The 20,141-nt window shown below is 42.3% G+C and overlaps 1 protein-coding gene across 4 annotated transcripts in view; it reads left to right on the top strand.

The window, feature by feature from the left end:
- Positions 1–6,891, top strand: part of LOC127031287 (olfactory receptor 10A7-like) — a 46,855-nt gene extending 39,964 nt beyond the window's left edge. For 2 of the 4 annotated variants that reach the window (XR_007768507.1, XR_007768510.1), the window contains 3 exons: positions 1,495–1,790; positions 2,720–2,831; positions 5,267–6,891. The gene's annotated coding sequence lies outside the window, so the exon portion shown is untranslated. The remainder of the gene's footprint in view (positions 1–1,494; positions 1,791–2,719; positions 2,832–5,266) is intronic. The other 2 variants (XR_007768509.1, XR_007768508.1) reach the window with 1 other exon arrangement.
- The last annotated feature ends 13,250 nt before the right edge of the window (positions 6,892–20,141 follow it).

Genomic DNA, 20,141 nt, shown 5'->3' with positions numbered 1-20,141 from the left:
GAAGCTTTCAAATGTTGCCATTTGGCTGTTCAACCCTTTACATCCTCAGTGCATGAATTTTGCTATCCTGGCTCCTGTGATGGACAGAAAAAGTATAAAATCCCTGAAATGGACAACTAGGGATTAATAACCCAGTAATGGAAGTGTCTTCATAACTCCTGGTTGCCGATGTCTGGTTATGAGCTCAAATATCAGCATTTATTCTCCTTTTACATTTCGGTCCATGCTACTAGAGCTGTGGCCATTCTTCTTATTATTCAAAATAATTCTCTAAGCCTTTTCCCTCAACCCTTGCTTTTCTGCACCAGTGAGTTCTACAGATTAACTGAGGATCTCACATTCAGGTAGATACAAAAAGTGCCTGATATGATATACGTTAAATAGAGGGGAAAAATTAAGAGTGAGATTTACAAAAGTACTGAAAACTGAAAGGTGGCCGGGACTTTCGAAGGACTTTCATAAGTTTTGGGGCATCTAACCCCCAAGGCACTTTTGAAAATCCCATCTCATTTTCTTATGCTTTAACTCTTCTTTGTCAATTTTGGTGAGTGTTCCTTCCACTTCGTTGTTAATACTAATTGTGTTGAGTATCTGGTCACCATTAACCTTTTTAGAGAAGAATGAAGCAAAATAGGCATTAAACACCTGCACCTTCCCCACCAAGTAGAGGACCTACATTTTCCTTTGTCTTGCTCTTAGTGTATTTTAAAAAAACTCTCTTCTTATTGCCTTTATGTCCTTCGCCAGGTATAACTAATTTTCTGCCTTAGCCTTTCTGATTTTGTCCCTACGTGCTTGTGCTGTTTTTTGTATTCCTCCTTAGTAATTTGTCCATGTCCTCTTTTTGTAAGCTTCCTTTCTGATTTTCAGGTAATTAAAGAGTTCCCAATGGAGACATATTGGCCTGTTGCTCTTCTTCCTGTTTTTCCTTCGATCGCAATAGCTGGCAGTTGTGCCTTTAATATTGTCTCCTTCTGAAACTGCCAACTCTCCTGAACTCCTTTAGCCATTAGATTTTCTTCCCGTGGGAACTCACCTACCAGTCCTCTGAGTTCGTTAAAGTCTGGCTTTTGGATATCCATCATCTTTATCCTGCGGCTCCCTCTCCTTCCTTTCCTTAGAATTAGGAAATCTAGCTTTTCACTATAACTTTCACCCAAATTGTCTTTCTCCTTCCGATTCACAACCAATTCCTCCCTGTTGGTGAGAATCAAATCTAAAATGGTTTTCCCCCTGGGTACATCATTTACTTTTTGAAACAAAAATTTGTCCCTAACACATTCCAAGACATTATTGAAAATGTTGTGTTTTGCCATATTACTTTTCCAACTGATGTCTGGATAGTTAAAGTCTCCTATTAGTGCCAGGTCTTGTGTTTTGAACAGTTGTGTTATTTGTTCTAGAAATGCCTCATCCACCTTCCATTCCTGCTTTGCTGGTCCATATGAGACTCTTACCATAATGACAACCTATAATGTATTTCGTTTCCCATAGACACACCTGATGGCTAACACAGCAGGCAGAAATCAAACGTCCATCTCAGAATTCATCCTCCTGGGATTTGGAAATCTTCCAGAACTCAGCTTCTTCTCTTCCTGCTGTTTCTAGCGATCTACATGGTGACTGTGGCTGGGAACATCCTCATTGTTGCACTAGTTGTGACTGATCAGCACCTTCATACCCCCATGTACTTCTTCCTGGGGAACTTGTCCTGCTTGGAAACCTGTTACAGCTCCAGCATCCTGCCTAGGATGCTGGCCAGTCTCCTGACTGGGGACAGAACCATCTCAGTAAGAACCTGTATCATGCAATATTATTTCTTTAGTTTTTTGGCAGGTGTTGAGTGTTGCCTCTTGTCTGCAATGTCTTATGATTGGTATTTAGCGATATGCAAACCACTGCATTATACAGCCCTCATGAATGGCAGGTTCTGCCTCCAGCTAGCAGCTGGGTCTTGGATAAATGGGCTTCTGGCTAGTAATATACTGCCATCCTTGATGTCACAGTTATCTTTTTGTGGCCCCAATGAAGTTGATCATTTTTTTTCTGATTTTGCTCCAGTAAAAAAACTGTCCTGCGGTGACACCAGGCTGATGGATCTTTTGGCTTTCATTCTGGCTTCAATATTCACCCTGCCCCCATTTCTATTGACCCTGGCATCCTATGTTTGCATCATTGCCACCATCCTGAGAATCCCTTCCACCACCAGGAGGCAAAAGGCCTTTTCCACCTGCTCCTCCCACCTCATCGTGGTGACACTTTTCTATGGGACGCTGATGATTGTCTACATGTTCCCAGATACCTTAACAAAGTGTTCTCCATCTTCTATACGATTCTAACTCCCATGGTTAACCCCCTCATCTACAGCCTGAGGAACAGAGAGGTCAAGGAGGCCCTGAAAAGAGCTGTCAATGCCTTTTTAATGTGTACAGGAATTGAGACATTCCAAACTAAGGGCTTTTGTAGATAGGGAAAAGGCCCAGCGTAGTTAGTGCAAATAACTTGATGTGGAATGGTGGTGTCAGTGTAGAATAGGTAATGCACACCCTAGCTATTGCATATTAACCTCCTGCGGAAAGCCCATTTTGTATACGAGCTATAATTGTTTCATCTTACAGAGAAAACGGGGGAACCTCCCCTGACTTTCTTATGTATTTTAATTCCCTCCCCCACTGAGTTTCTTTCTTTCTTTTTCTTTCTTTCTTTCTTTATTTTTCAGAGGAGAAAAGTAATTTTCTTTAATGTGAAAATGTAAAACAGAGAGGAAATAACACTTTCTACAAACCTACCCTCCCTGTCTTTAAAACAAGAATGAAGAAGTGAAAACTGAGGTAAAGTGTGTGAGTGGAAGTGGGAGAGGGGGTTAATTAGAAAAAATTGGGAAAATTTGAATGTGAGAGAAAAGGGAGGGAGGGAGGAATTTCCCCAAATTAAAACCAGTTACAAATATTCCTTGGAACAGTCAAAATGTCAGACAAAGTGAGAGCTGGCTGTTTTCTTTCCAAAAATGTTCATAGAAATTTTCACAGTTTTTAAGATTCTGGGGGCTTCTATTAAAGCTTTTGCAATGCAGGATGCAAAGATTAAGTGACTAGAGAGACAGTGTTGACAGAAAAACCATGGACAGAAACAACTCCAGGATCAATGTATCTTAAACAGCCAATGAAAACGGAATTTTAACTATTCTGACTAGCACTGTCGTCTTCAAATATTTTGATTGCGAATTTGATTAGCAATGAGAATAAAAGAATGATAATAACATGGACATGTGGGCTGATTTTTGATCGATCTGGTCAAAAATGATGCGAGGAGGTTTGGGAGATTTCGTTTTCTTCACATGTAGCTTTATTGGTTTTATGACACATTGCCACAATCTGTAGCTCACCCTGCTGCCCACTAACCCAACAGTGTCCTATGACTACAGAGATGCTCATTCCTGAGTTCATTTTAAATGGTCTCCTTCAACATGTGTTAACTCCTTAAGATGAATGGTTTGTCCCACCTTGTATTTAGCTGCAGCACTCTGGTTACGTTCTCAAGACCTGAAGAAGAGCTCTGTGTAGCTCTAAAGCTTGTCTTTCTCCCCAAGGGAGTTGGTCTAATAAAATATATTACCTCACCCATCTTGTCTGTTCCTCCCCTCCAAAAAAAGTGACCTCCACTATATATTGGCCATTAACTGTCAGTAGAGGATACCTGTTGGGAAGGGGAGATTTATTCTGAAAGAGAACCACTAGCTGGAAGAATTGTGTCAGGAATGTGCACTGGGCAGTTATTTTGGGAAATTAACGATTGAAAGGCAGCAGAGAATGAATAGCAAAGAGACAGTACCTTGTAATGATCCATCATATCAGACAGGCACCTCTCAGATAGATAAACTAGTGTTTCATCATGATGTGAAATGTTTCCCCCCCAAAGACACATTGAATCTGTTTCAATCATTGCAATTACTTTTGGGGAAACAGAAGTCAAGTCACACCAGGCATTGTTAAGAACAAAGCTTCGGAGACACCAAATTGTCCATAATGGCGACAGGTTGAAGTGAGACGTGGTTAAAAAGTTTTGGAACTCAAAAATTTTGGGAATTGGACAGTGAATATAAATCTCCGATGTACTTTTGCTGTCAGAAATAAGTGGGTAGTTTTATTCTTCCCCCAAAATAATGGTATAATTCAGATCAATGTAGGACAGGAAATTTACTAATGAAAATATCAGATGTGGACAATACAGGGTGATGCACAATGCAGTGGTTACATAGACTATGGAAGACTGTTTACATTAATTGGTGTGTCTGTACACACATATGTGCATGTGTGTCCATCTGCAGAAACCACTGTCCTCTTCTTCTTGGTCTTAGATCTTCTCAAGTTTGCTCTTTTCTACATCTTGGAGAGCATGTTCTCTTGAGCTCAAGTTAGAGCCAGTACTTCCAAATCTGGGATAGCCTTGGTGTCTGCCAACCAGGAAAGCCAGGATTTCCAAAGGAACCTAAGGGAATTAAACACCAAACCCCAGCTAGACATGGGTGCCTGATTCCTTTAGGTTTAATCCAAAATTAATATGTGGTCAAGAATCAGTTCCAATGTTTGAGCCTCACCTATGCAGCGCCACCATGATGTTTAGGGGTTGAGACATGGGAATCAGTTCAAACACTTCTTCACAGGTGTTTGATCTTCCTTCTGACCATGAACTCTTGGTCACACAAGGTGTTTGTCTCAATATTCTTAGTTTTTGTGCGGGGTTGTGTGCAAGTGAAGGAAGGGGAGAGATCTGTTTTGTTTTTATGGAGAAAAGTTTGAGGAAGAAATCTCAGGCTTGGTTTATGCTATAGAAGTAGGTCAATGCAAGGCAGCTTATATCTATCTAAGTATGGAAGTGTCTTCACTTAAATTTCACTCCCACCAATGTAACTGCCCCACTATGCCGACTTAATAACTCCACCTCCAGGAGTGGCACAGAGTCAAGGTTGATGTAATTAGGTTGACGCAGTGTCAGCTTAGACACTGCGTTGCTCATCTCGACTGTTACTGGCTTTCAGGAGATGTCACACAATGCCTTGAACTGACAGTACAATCGATACAAGCCCTCATGGTGAGGACATGCACTGCCAAGTCAAGGCACAAAGTGCAGACATGCACAAGGGATGTAATTACTGTGGCGGCTGTATGCCGATGTAAATTAGGTCAATGTAATTTTATAGCGTAGACGTGGCCTGAGAGCTTAGATGTTTTTAAGTGACCCATGTTTAATTTCTTTTTGTAAACAGGCCAAAGGACTTCAAACATGACAGGAGAAGAAAGTCCTCAGTTATAGAAGTCCCTTCCTGCCCAAAACTTCTCAGGATTTTCAGAAGTTCAATCAAAGAGATTGTTAACAAGTCCAATTGAGGTGGTAGGCTACCCTCAAAAGGGGCACTGTGAATGGTCAACTGGCCTAAATCCTGAGATCCTTCCAATGATTTCCTTTATGTGCGTTTGGCAGAGGCAGGAGCAGCTGGGGAATGAGAATCCTGACACGCAGATGTGATCAAGCCAAGGGCACCCATGAGTGATACCAGCATGTCTCATGTAGCAAGAGGCTGTTGCAATGGAATGGGATGTTGCTGCAGAAATTTGCATCCGGTGAGTGAATGCAGCAGCGACAGAGATGAAGACATGCAGTGCGGGATGGGCAGTCTAAGGCCTTGGCTATACTGGAGAGTTGCAGCGCTGGTGGTTGTTTTACAGCGCTGCAACTTACTCCCCGTCCACACTGGCAAGGCACATACAGCGCTGTATCTCCCTGGCTACAGCGCTGGTTGTACTCCACATGGACGAGAGGAATAAAGAGAACAGCGCTGGAGTGCCAGTGTAAACAGTGATTAATCTTACTATGCTGTAACTGACTTCCGAAATGTTCCCATAATGCTTTTAACTAAAGAACTCTCTTTGTTTTGTTGTAAACTCGGGGCTCCCGGAGCTGCTTGTCTTAAAAACAAACACAGCAATTGTTTGCTCGAGCAGAGGCAGACAAGGAATGTCCACAGCTAGTGTTTGCTTGAGGAGAGAAACAGCGCTGCAGGGGGCAGGGGAGGGAGTCTGTTGGAGCAGCTGCTTATCTGGTCTGAAGGCTATTTGCATTTAAGAGTGAAGTGGGTGAGGGAAGTGGTCAGAATTTGCAAGGCAGGGAACTGACACAGTGTTGGCTCCAAAAATCCACTCTCTCTCTCTCCCCCACGCTCCCTGTCACACTCCACCCCACCCACCTCTTTTGAAAAGCACGTTGCAGCCACTTGAATGCTGGGATAGCTGCCCATAATGCACCACTCCCAACACCACTGCAAATGCTGGAAATGTGGCCACACTGCAGCGCTGGTAGCTGTCAGTGTGGCCACACTGCAGCTATTTCCCTACACAGCTGTACGAAGACAGCTTTAACTCCCAGCACTGTACAGCTGGAAGTGTAGCCAAACCCTAACAAAGAAACCTGAGCACTGCTCAGCACCCACTCACTGGTGATGACACAAGTTGCAGCTAGTTTGTAGTGGCAAATCTTGGCTTTGTCATCAGTGAATCCCTGGCAGGGCCCAATTAGCGGGCTTAGGTCACTGAGCTGCACGGGTGTGCAATGCATTGTTCTGCCTGCATTTTGCTGGGGTTACAGTCTGGGCTGCTCATTGGGAACCAGTTCTCATGTCCAGGGCTGGCTGCAAGACCAGGCTCGGTTACCTGTTGTCAGGAGGCCTTTTCTGCTAGGTGAGAGACTTGCCTGGTTCTAAGATCCAGGACACCATTGTCTTGTTTATTTTTGTGTAGTTCACTTCTGTTCTGGGACTGCTGCCTCATTGGTGTAATTTCCTTCATTCAAAAATGTGTTTGTTTTGGGATTTTTTTCACCTCATTAAAAAAATGGTTTTGTTGAAACAAAAATTTGTTTGGTTTTAAAATATCCTTTTTTTAACGAAAAAAGTGGAAGTGGAAAATTTGGACTTTATGACAAAAAAACAACCCTCCATTCATCTCTATGGGACAGGTTTCCTCACTTGACGACATCTGCACCATGGGATACCTTCTTCCTGAGCTACTGTGGTGCATCATGGGAATCCCATGGCTGCAGTGCTTCATGGGGGATGTAGTCTGGCTAGGGAGCCCAGCCCATAAAGAAGAATATGATCATGATCCAACTGAAGTACAGCTCCCATTAGATGCTGAGGCTGCATTTTAGAGCAGAGGCCTGAAAGTTTTCAGTTTTCAGACAAAAAATGTTAGGATGTTTGTTTTCCCCAGATAGCAGACATTTTTTTGCTAAATGATTCCTTTGTTGAAAACCAAATTTTCTGTGGAAAAACAGATTGGACAGGAATTTTTCAATCAGTTTTACTTGTGATTGCAGCATAGACAGAAATTAATCAGAAGGTTTAGTGCTCCATTATCTGCCCTCAGCAAGAATAACCATGGGAAGTCATTGGACCCCTCCCTCATTCATGCAGATAGAAGAGACTGGGGATTGTGCAAACAAAACTCACTAGTTTCTTCTCTTGCTGATAATGAGACTGGAGCCATGGACCTTGGAGAATGGATTTTCCTGTCACCCACAAAAGGAGTTCCTGCAGAGGAGGTTGAAGCACATTGACCAGGAGCAGGGAGTGGAGGAACTTTATCTAGCCACAAACTCTGCTTCTATGTGTTCTTTTGAAAAACAGATAACTTCAGGTGGGGTTTTCAAATAAGCCTATAAGGGGTTTAGGCACCCAACTCCCACAGCATTTCAATTCCTGGTGTAATTCCCTGGAATCCAGTGGACTCACACCAGATGAATATGACCCAGTCTCAAGTGGTTTTCTACTGAATTCCTGCAATGCCAGCTGGGGATAATCACAGCTCTGCATTCCCAGTGGACAGTGTGAATTCTCCACGTGGCCCGGGTGCTCCACTTCCTATTGACAACTGAATCTCTGGGTTGACGTTACAGCCTTGCCACACTCTGCAGGATTTAAACATGGGCACATGGAATGCTTGACAAGGTGTCCTGGGGAATGATGACATGTCCTGACATAAGCCTCTGCTGGGCAACGGAGGAGATGAGGAGTGAAATGTTGAAAAGTGCCTAACGGCCAAGTGTTAAAGGCATTTAGACACGTAAATATTCAGATAGGTGCCTAGCAGGGTCCTCAAATATGCCTAACTCCCATTGATTTCAGGATTTCCACCCACTGTCACTAATGATCACCAACCGGCTCATTGGTCCTTCTGAAGGACCAATAAGTTGGCTCTGATCTGTGAAGCCCATCTGGATGGTGCAGAGGGAAGTCCAGTCTCCAGGTCCCATTCCTGACATGCACCTCCACAGAGATTGTACCAACCATAACCTGTTAGGCAGCATAGCCAATCATAAAGCTCACACCAATTTGAAACAGCTGCACCAAAGGCTCAGGACCTTTTGATATATTTTCTTCTTGGTAGGCCATGTAAAATCTACTGGCTAACAATTCTTTATTGTCTTTCTTACACGAACATTGTAAAGCTTTGACTAACAACTAATTATGGTCACATTTTATCTGATTAACCTTCCATTACAAACGCTCACATATGTAGCCACAGAGAGTACTTCAAGACGAGAATTAAAGTTGGGAATTAAAAACTGTAAATGACAAACAGAATTAATACAACTAGTGGCATTAGTACAAGAAAAACCTAAATCCTACCTCTAATCACATGACTCATTGATACTTCAGGCCTACCATCATGAACTTGATCATCCAGCTAGTTGTTCCTTGGACTGGGCCATACTGGTACTGATTTGGATAATGTGAATGTCCTTTCTATTTAGTAACTTCTTAAGGTTTGGAGTTAAAGTAATTATGTGGACCCTGAACTTGGGTGATTCTTATTTATAGGACATCAGGTGTAAGTCGATGCTCATTTCCAGCACTTTCTGAAACCTTTTGGAACCCGGTCTACACTGCAGAGTTAGGCTGAGACAAGGCAGCTCACGCTGACCTCTCTACGTCATTGTCTACATTAAAACTTCGCTCCCACTGATGTAAGTCGCCCATTATGCCAACTTAATGACTTCACCTCCGCCGAGGTGTAGAGTGAAGGTTGATGTACTTAGGTCGGTGCAGTGTCAGTGTAGAGCCAGAACATCCTATCTAAGCTGCCCAGAAAACAGGGGTGGGGAGAGAAACAGATTTTCATTGAAAAACTGAAACCCCCAAATTAATATGTATGAATATGAATGTATATTCAGTTTTGGCAAATGAAAACCAAAACGTTCCACTTAAATCCAGAAAAAAAATCCATTTACTGGTGCCAGTTTTATGCTTCAACAAAAAAAAATATCGCTGTTTTGGACAAAAACTTATTTTTGTGACTGGCAGTTTCCTCTTAGTTAAAAAAAGCCAATTCGTGTCCAATAAAAATATTGGCAGCATTTTCTTATATGCTTTAACCTCACCACGATCCAAGACTCAGGTGGTGTAATTAACATCAAGAATTGCTAAGGCCAGAAAGATCATTATATTTAAGCACAGTATATAGTATGTTAAAACCAATTGGTGTCCCAGGATTATTTTTGCAATAAAAGAACAACCTCATATTTCTAGAGAGGGCTTTTTTTTTCACTCCTGCTTTGATTCCTTGGAATACTTGGCATGTCAGAGAAGAATCTTCTCTTGTTTGCTCTCTATCTTCACGCTGACAGCCGCTGGTTCACGTGAAGTGCCTGGGCGTTTATTGTATGAAATACTTCTGGCCCCAGATTGATGTTCACTCAGGTTTGTTCCTAAACTGATTCAGGGCTATATTCAGTGCTGTAGCTAAAGAAATCTGATTCCTATTTTCTGGCCCACAATTGCAATTTATCATCTCCAATAAGCAAGTATGAGCATGTGAACGCACACACACACATATGCAGTCTAGTCCACATACAAACTGCTACTGAAATAATAAATCTGTTGGAATTCACACCTATAGTTATTTTTAGAGCTAGTTGAAACTTTTTGTTTAACAGAACTGTCTTCTGTCAGGAAACGCTGCTTTGAGAAAATGAAATGTTTTATGGGAATGGGCCAATTTTTACAAAACGTTAGATGAGAAATTTGGAAGTAATTTGTTTCAGCTTTCTTGTTTTGTTTTATTGTCAAAATGTTTCATTTCAACTTCCCTTTCCTTTCCTTTTGTAATTCTCTAAGAAGATAAATTTGGGTTAAATTGATATTTCAGTAATAAGATAATTTCTGTGATTAGAATTTCATTTGGTTGAATAGTTGCTGATAGTCTTGAAATTTCAACTAGTATCCAGTTTAACTGGCAAGTGGATAAGGACTTACACCAAGTATGCATATTTCCATTCTAGTATCTAAATCTCTTCACCCGCAGCCTCCTTCCCCCCCAAAAAGAGCAGAACGTTGGAATCAATTTAACTTTTTACGATAAGACTTTCATTGATCGTACTGTGATTCCAAAGTTCTGGATATGTTTTAGCCTCATACCATATTTTAAATGAATCCATTTTAACTTTGATAGCACTGTGTAAAGACCTGGGGACTAGAATATGAGTCTGCAGAACCTGAGGTGGCCATATTCTCTCAGTGCCACTCGAAGGTCATGCAGAGGCACCGCCAGGAAGTACTGTAGAGAGCAGGCACCACAGAAAGTACTGCCCATGAGACTCAGAGTGATAGTACCCTGCGGCCCTCTGATTGGCCAAGTGCCCCGTGGGCTTGCCCCAGTGAAGTCATCTGGGCAAACATACAGGCCTTGGCCAGCTTCAATACCAGACTTTGCCTTGTCTCCTCATCTCCAGTCTCTAACTCTGGCCTGACTTTGGCTTTGATTCCTGTCTCACAATACTAACCTGATTCTGCCTCTGATCTCAGGTGTCTGACCCCAGACAGACTCTGATCCTCACTCTTGGTTAGGGGGCCTTGTGGTTCCTCCAACTCCTGCCCGGTGACTCCCGTCCCTGCTGAGCAGACCTCAACCCAGCTGTGACTGCTAGGCAAGCTCGTCTGTGCCCCAGTCCCTTACATGCTGCTGTGTATTTATTTTATCTTTTGTAATTTCTTATTGATCTTGAAGTTCTACTTTGATTAATAAAAGTTAAACTCTGTAAAGAAATTTGGACTCTGTCCTTTAGGGCCTCCCTTTGAAGGAAATCGGTTAAACCTGTGCTTAACTTTAAGCTCATTTTTAAGTCCCATAAAAGTTTCTGTATGTACTCTAGTGCCTGAAGCAGGGTCCAGCAAAGGAACATCAACATTCAAATTTATGGGAACAGCATAGTGTCTCTCCTAATGCTCTTATGAGCTATCTATTCTATCTACTTTACATACAATGTCTGACCCTGTAAGCTCTTCTGAGTGCTTAGTGTAGTATTGGGAAGTGCTCAAGTACTACTGTGATGAGTATGGTATAAGAATATACATAGACTAGACTTGATTAGCAAATGAAATTCACTTTTTTTGCTACAGCATTACACTGTTGACTCATATTTAACTTGTGGTCCACTATAACCCCCAGATCCCTTTTTCACAGTACTCCTTCCTAGGCAATTATTTCCTATTTTGTATGTGTGCAACTGATTGTTTCTTCCTAAGTGGAATATTTTGCATTTGTCCTTATTGAATGTCATCTTATTTACTTCAGACCATTTCTCCAGTTTGTCCAGATCATTTTTATTATAATCCTGTCCTCCAAAGCACTTGCAACCTCTCCCAACCTGGTATCATTCACAAACTTTGTAAGTGTACTCTCTATGCCACTGTCTAAATCACTGATGAAGATGTTGAATAAAACCAGACCCAGCACTGATCCCTGTAGGACTGCACTCATTATGTCCTTCCAACATGATTGTGAACCGCTGATTACTTTCTGGGAATGGTTTTCCAACCAGTTTTGCACCCACCTTATAGTAGCTCCATCTAGGTTGCATTTCCTCAGATTGTTTGTGAGAAGGTCATGCAAGACAGTATCAAAAGCTTTGCTAAAGTCAATATATACCACGTCTACTGCTTCCCCCCTCATTCACAAGGCTTGTTACTCTGTCAAAGAAGGTATCAGTTTGGTTTGACATGATTTGTTCTTGACAAATCCATGCTGACAGTTATTTATCACCTCATTTTCTTCTAGGTGTTTGCAAATAGAGTGCTTAATTATTTACTCCATTATCTTTCTGGGTACAGAAGTTACGCTGACTGGTCTGTAATTGCCTGGGTTGTTCTTATTTCCCTTTTTATAGATAGGAACTATATTTACCCTTTTCCTTTTCTGGCATCTCTCCCATCTTCCATGACTTTTCAAAGATTCTTGCTAATGGCTCAGATATCTCCTGAGTCAGCTCCTTGAGTAATCTAGGATGCATTTCATCAGGCCCTGGTGACTTGAAGACATCTAACTTGTCTAAGTAATTTTTAACTGGTTCTTCTCCTATTTTAGTCTCTTCTGATCCTACCTCATTTTCACTGGGATTCACTATGTTAGACGTCCAGTTGACACCAACCTTCTTGGTGAAAACTGAAATAAAGATGTCATTAAGCACCTCTGACATTTCCACATTTTCTGTTATTGTTTTCCCCCTTTCATTGAGTAAAGGTCGTACCCTGTCCGCAGTCTTCTTCTTGCTTCTTATGTATTTGTAGAATGTTTTCTTGTTACTCGTTATGTCTCTAGCTAATTTGCTCTCATTTGTGCCTTGGCCTTTCTAATTTTGTCCCTACATTCTTGTGTTATTTGTTTATATTCATCCTTTGTAATTTAATCGAGTTTCCACTTTTTGTAGGACTCTTGTTTTTTTAGATCATTGAAGATCTCCTGGTTAAGCCAAGGTGGTCTCTTGCCATATTTCCTACCTTTCCTATGTGTGGGATAGTTTCCTTTAATGCCCTTAATAATGTCTCTTTGAAAAACTGCCAACAGTCTTCAATTGTTTTTCCCCTTAGACTTGCTTCCCATGGGATCTTACCTACCAACTCCCTGAGTTTGTTAAAGTCTGCCCTCTTGAAATATATTGTCTTTATTTTGCTATTCTCCCTCCTACCATTCCTTAGAATCATGAACTCTAGGATTTCATGATCACTTTCACCCCAGCTGCCTTCCACTTTCAAATTCTCAACCAGTTCCTCCCTATTTGTCAAAATCAAATCTAGAACAGCCTGTCTCATAGTAGCTTTCTCCACCTTCTCAAATAAAAAATTGTCTCCAATACATTCCAAGAACTTGTTGGATGATCTGTGCCTTGCTGTGCTGTTTTCCCAAAAGATGTCTGAGTAGCTGATGTTCTCCATCACCACCCAGTCCTGTGCTTTGGTGGATTTTGTTAGTTGTTTAAAAAAAGCCTCATCCACCTCTTCCTCTTGGTTTGGTGGTCTGTAGTAGATCCCGACCATGACATCACCCTTATTTTTTACCCCTTTTATCTTTATCCAGAGATTTTCAACAAGTCTGTCTCCTATTTCCATCTCATTCTCAGTCCAAATATATACATTTTTAATACAAAAGGCAAAAATTGGCATTTAAAAATATATTTCATCTTGGATTACATTTGAGGATGGAGAACATTTCAGACTTGAATGCAGCTGTCCAGAAAATAAAAGAAAGAAAAAAGAATGTATATTATCAGGATATATTCTTCCATTTGATATGTTTACTTCATTAAAGTTACATCACATTTTATATTTACAAGAAAGCAGATGTGTAAAAATGTGAACCCTACATGAAATAATTGCTTTGTATATGACATTTCCCTCAAGAGAATATTTTTCCTCCACTCCTTAAACTATACATAATGGAGTTCAACATGAAAATTAAGCTATATCTTGAGGAATATGAAATGTATCTTGCTGAACATGTCTGAAGGCATCGTTTCAGGACGTTAATCATTTTATTGCTGACATCATTTGACCAAAAGAAGGACGTTTTTCACAGAAAGCAGAAATCCCATCCCACTCCCCCCAAAATGTGTTTAATTGAAAATCCAATTTTCCATCAAAAACAACTACACAACACTGGTACACAGCAGGGATGAATGCAGCCTTGCTTGTCTGTGGCAGAGCCCTGTACTCAACTTGTGTCATTTGCAGTGGGTGTGTGTGGACCATGATGCTAGGAAAATGCCCAGAAAGAATTCCCGAGAACATTGGCTTGAGAAGGGCAAAGCCAGAGTTAGACTCTTAGGAAGAAGGATTCAGTCCAGATTCTCTGTTTGCCATCTCCTAAATGCACTCATTCTATGGCAGGGCAATTTAGGGATGAGGACAGTCACATTCTTCCAAACTGTGCATGAAAAGATGGTGGAGATGGTTTTATTCCATGCCTAGGATTTCAATATTGCTGTTGGGTTTAGGCTGTCAGGCATTGTTCTGTGATTATGATTTTATCTGAAAGAGAATCTCATTACTGTATTCAGTTCGAAGACCTGCTCTAGGTTCTCCAGAAGCCCTAATGCCATGGCACCAAAATAAGAGATCATGGAGTCCCTGAGAAAAGCTCTCAATAAATTTATGGCTTTAAAAAGCATTCCAGCGATCCAAGCTAGGTTAGATAAGCCAAAGAAAAATGGATCCAAGAGCCACAGCTTGGGTTGTTCCTATCCGTAGCCTTTTAACTCATCCCAGATGGGAAGGAGTGACTAATTGATACAGAACAATTTCTTTAATAAATAAAATCTTTCTCTGTTTGTGCATTGTCCATGGGCAAAAGTTGGTCAGAAATGAAAAAAAGAAGGAAAAAAAAAACCTATCTGAATTTAAGAAGTGTTATTTCAAAGTTGTTCTCATTTGGAGGGGTTGGTATCTGAGCCATTTTTCAGGGGTCTGAGTTTTTTCACAGAGTATTTTAAAAAATATTTTATGAAAAACATGTGGAAGGCAGTTACTGAATTTTGCAAATATGTGGATTTTAATTTATTAAAAATCTATTTACTGCTGTTGGGTGAATTAATAATTTCACTTACCAAGTTTGTATTGAACTGAACACAAAGTGCCATATAATTTTTCTCCCAAATTAAAAATTTCTGCAGTGTGGCTATACTTTTTGCCAATGTTCAGTTTGGGTGAAAAATAATCATTTTTCTATGAAATCCTTTTTGTTCCGAAACGGTTGATCAGCTGAGGAGGACTGTCAGGTTTATTCACCAAGAATATTATTTGTACAGTCCATGGGCTAACATTCATTCTCAGGCTATGTGACATCAGGAGTTTGAGTTATTTTCATTGGGTGCACAAACCACATGGCATAATTCTCTTTCCTGATTGGCTGAGTGTAGGTGTTGGCCTACACTTCCTGCTGGGTGTGCTCAGTGTTCTGAACAGCTGTGCAGATTTGTACTGAGTTTGCTGTTTGTGGAACATCCTTGATGAAAAACCTGCAAGGAGACATTCAAGGAAAGGAAACATCTATGGAAGTGAACTCACATGAAGGACTTTGGCAGGAGCCCTATGAAGGGGCTGTGAGTAGTTGCACTGTCCAAGGACAATTTTGTTCTTAGGTTCTTTGTTTGCTCTGAAGAAGAAGCATGGACCAGTTCTATAGCTTAGGTGCCTAACTGCCGCTCTAGGCTCCTAAATCCCAGAATCAGATATCACCGCGATTCACAACCTCCTCACTCAGCTGCCTCCGAAGCCTGTAGATGCCTAAACTCGCTTGGAGTCAGTGCCTACATTTTTGCAGTAAAAGTTCCCTAGGTATGGATGTTTCGGTGTCTGAGCTCACATGCTGCTGCTCTACTTTGGGCACCCGGACACCTAAGCCCAAGTGCGATGCATGAAGTAGGGGGAGAAAGATGTTCCTCCACCTGAGTCCCCTGCAGGCCTGGTCTCAGAAAGAAGCTCAGAACATGCAGATGGGGGCCTATAGGTGAACTCACACAAAATGAGGATGTGGAGCCCCCACCTCACTTTTAGCCGAATGGGTACAGGGTGCACCTGGGATGTGGGGGACCCCTGGCTGAGAGTCAGCCATCAGTTAATGGAGAGAAAGGATCTGTCATGTCTCAGGTGAGTGCCCTCACCGCTGGGCTATAGGCTATTCCAATGCAAGGCGCTCTCAGTCTGATTATGGGATTTAAGCTTTTAAATTAGGAGTTAGCTCCTAAATCCCTTTGTGAATCTAGCCCCTGCTGGGATTCAGAAAAACATTTAAGCAGGGTAGGCACCTAAATACCACTGAACACCCAGTGACAAAGTGATTTGCCCAAAGGCACACACAAATTGAAGCTGGGTCTCCCACACCTGGTGCTTTAACCACTGTACCATCCTTCCACCCAGCTGTTAAAGGGCAAATTCAAATCTTCTTAGTTTGTATCCTCTCCAGGGGCAGGGATAGTGTAAAACACTAAGCAGAACGAGGCCCCAGTTCTGGCTGCAACTTTGGTTACCTACCACAAGAATAAAGAAAAACAACAATTCATTCCAAATGAATCTTTATTCAGGATGTGAATTTAATTCAATTTTTGAGGAAAGGGTTCTGGGAAATGGTTTATGATATTTATATCCTGATCTATTAGTAAATGGATGAATCCAGGTATCAGTTACAGTTACATTTTGTGTGTGCCAGATCCTCAGTTGTTCTAACTCGGTATCATTATGCTTATTTCAGCATAGTGACACCGATTTATACCAGTAGGAGATTTGGGTCGTCAGTTGAAATGGAGCTATGCTGGGAATGTAGCACCTCATTGCTATCCAAAGAGCATGTTTTGGGGAGTATACATCGTACTGTTCATGCAAACAGAAGCAGCTGAATCCTTGCTTTAGGTGCTGAACTCAACTGTAAGGGCTTATCCATACTGGGACATACTATGGGATTGTCAGAAGTGCCTAGATGTCTAACTGCCTTTGAAATTAATAGACATTAGGCTCCGTGGTGGTTTGGAAACCCTCCACTAGGTGTTTTATCTCCATCCTTAGGCACCTAAATACTTTTAAAAATCTGTCCCATCATCATCTCTTGGAGCATGTCCTGGTGGACAGCAAACCCCAGGTTACTGTGGTCCATGGAGGGCACCAGCTAGGATACAGCTTCAGATGGCAAATGCAGCACGTGGAGAAATAGGTTTGGGGCAGATCTAGACCAATAACTCATGCACCAGGAGGCCATGCTATCGATGCAGTTGGGAGTACAACATGAGATTTCCTTGGCTGCTAAATCTGGTGGGGCCTGGACTGCATCTGCATCTTGTACAAACATGCACATCTCCACTGATTTAGACGGAGTTACGCAGTGATGAGCTGCCAAAATATTAACAACTGGTTCCCTCTTCCTCACCCCACGAGGGGGTCATGCACCCCCGGGACTCCTGCCCACCCCCCGGGACTCCTGCCCCATCCAACCTTCCACGTTCCTTGACACCCCACCCCCTGGACTCCTGCCCCATCAACTCCCCTTCCCTGTCCTGTAACTGCCCCCTGCCACCCCATCCAACCCCTCCTCTTATTCCTGATGGCCTCCCCAGGACCCCTGTCCCATCCAACCACCCCTTCTCTCTGTCCCGACTGCCCCTGGAACCCCTGCCTCTGACTGACACCCACCGCCCCATTCAACCCCTGGTCCTTACTGATGGTCCCCCCCGGGACCCTTGCCCCCATTCAATCCCGTTCCTGCCCTCTGACCACCCCAAGTCCCGACCCTAATCCACCCCCTGCCCTCTATCCAACACCCCCTCCCTACCCCACTTACCAAGCTGCCTGGAGCCACGCTGCCCAGCCGGCCGGAGTCGGGGCTGGGGTCCGACCAGGAGCTGTGCCAGCTGGAGTTGGGGCTGGAGCTGGGGCCAGGGCCGGGGCCAGAGACGCGCGGCGCCTAGAGCCCTCCTCGCGCCTCATAGACTCATAGACTCCAGGACTGGAAGGGACCTCGAGAGGTCATCGAGACCAGTCCCCTGCCCTCATGGCAGGACCAAATATTATCTAGACCATCCCTAATAAACATTTATCTAACCTACTCTTAAATATCTCCAGAGATGGAGATTCCACAACTTCCCTAGGCAATCTATTCCAGTGTTTAACTACCCTGACAGTTAGGAACTTTTTCCTAACGTCCAACCTAAATCTCCCTCGCTGCAGTTTAAGCCCATTGCTTCTTGTTCTATCGTTGGAGACTAAGGTGAACAAGTTTTCTCCCTCCTCCTGATGACACCCTTTTAGATACCTGAAAACTGCTATCATGTCCCCTCTCAGTCTTCTCTTTTCCAAACTAAACAAACCCAATTCCTTCAGCCTTCCTTCATAGGTCATGTTCTCAAGACCTTTAATCATTCTTGTTGCTCTTCTCTGGACCCTCTCCAATGTCTCCACATCTTTCTTGAAATGCGGTGCCCAGAACTGGACATAATACTCCAACTGAGGCCTGACCAGCGCAGAGTAAAGCGGAAGAATGACTTCTCGTGTCTTGTTTACAACACACCTCTTAATGCATCCCAGAATCATGTTTGCTTTTTTTGCAACAGTATCACATTGTTGACTCATATTAAGCTTGTGGTCTACTATGACCCCTAGATCTCTTTCTGCCATACTCCTTCCTAGACAGTCTCTTCCCATTCTGTATGTGTGAAACTGATTGTTCCTTCCTAAGTGGAGCACTTTGCATTTATCTTTATTGAACTTCATCCTGTTTACCTCAGACCATTTCTCCAATTTGTCCAGATCATTTTGAATTTTGACCCTGTCCTCCAAAGCAGTTGCAATCCCTCCCAGTTTGGTATCGTCCACAAACTTAATAAGCGTACTTTCTATGCCAACATCTAAATTGTTAATGAAGATATTGAACAGAACCGGTCCCAAAACAGACCCCTGCGGAACCCCACTTGTTTTACCTTTCCAGCAGGATTGGGAGCCATTAACAACTACTGTCTGAATACGGTTATCCAGCCAGTTATGCACCCACCTTATAGTAGCCCCATCTAAATTGTACTTTCCTAGTTTATCTATAAGAACATCATGTGAGACCGTATCAAATGCCTTACTAAAGTCTAGGTATATCACATCCACCACTTCTCCCTTATCCACAAGGCTCGTTATCCTATCAAAGAACGCTGTCAGATTAGTTTGACACAATATGTTCTTTACAAATCCATGCTGGCTATTCCCTATCACCTTACCACCTTCCAAATGTTTGCAGATGATTTCTTTAATTACCTGCTCCATTATGTTCCCTGGCACAGAAGTTAAACTAACTGGTCTGTAGTTTCCTGGGTTGTTTTTATTTCCCTTTTTATAGATGGGCACTATATTTGCCCCCTTCCAGTCTTCTGGAATCTCCCCTGTTTCCCATGATTTCCCAAAGATAATAGCTAGAGGCTCATATACCTCTTCTATTAACTCCTTGAGTATTCTAGGATGCATTTCATCAGGCCCTGGTGACTTGCAGGCATCTAACTTTTCTAAGTGATTTTTTACTTGCTCTTTTCTTATTTTATCTTCTAAACCTACCCTCTTCCCGTAAGCATTCACTGTATTAGACATTCCTTCAGACTTCTCAGTGAAGACCGAAACAAAGAAGTCATTAAGCATCTCTGCCATTTCCAAGTCTCCCGTTACTGTTTCCCCCTCCTTACTGAGCAGTGGGCCTACCCTGTCCTTGGTCTTCCTCTTGCTTCTAATGTATTGATAAAAAGTCTTCTTGTTTCCCTTTATTCCCATAGCTAGTTTGAGCTCATTTTGTGCCTTTGCCTTTCTAATCTTGCCTCTGCATTCCTGTGTTATTTGCCTATATTCATCCTTTGTAATCTGACCTAGTTTCCATTTTTTATATGACGCCTTTTTATTTTGTAGGTCACGCAAGATTTCAAGGTTAAGCCAAGGTGGTCTTTTGCCACATTTTCTATCTTTCCTAACCATCGGAATAGCTTGCTTTTGGGCCCTTAATAGCGTCCCTTTGAAAACCTGCCAACTCTCCTCAGTTGTTTTTCCCCTCAGTCTTGATTCCCATGGGACCTTACCTATCAGCTCTCTGAGCTTACCAAAATCCGCCTTCCTGAAATCCATTGTCTCTATTTTGCTGTACTCCCTTCTACCCTTCCTTAGAATTGCAAACTCTATGATTTCATGATCACTTTCACCCAAGCTTCCTTCTACTTTCAAATTCTCAACAAGTTCCTCCCTATTTATTAAAATCAAGTCTAGAACAGCTTCCCCCCAGTAGCTTTTTCAACTTTCTGAAATAAAA

This window comes from Gopherus flavomarginatus, chromosome 11, assembly GCF_025201925.1.
Source record: "Gopherus flavomarginatus isolate rGopFla2 chromosome 11, rGopFla2.mat.asm, whole genome shotgun sequence".
Taxonomy (NCBI): domain Eukaryota; kingdom Metazoa; phylum Chordata; order Testudines; family Testudinidae; genus Gopherus; species Gopherus flavomarginatus.
The sequence above is the reverse complement of the archived record's forward strand: the minus strand, read 5'-3'. Positions and strand labels throughout refer to the sequence as shown.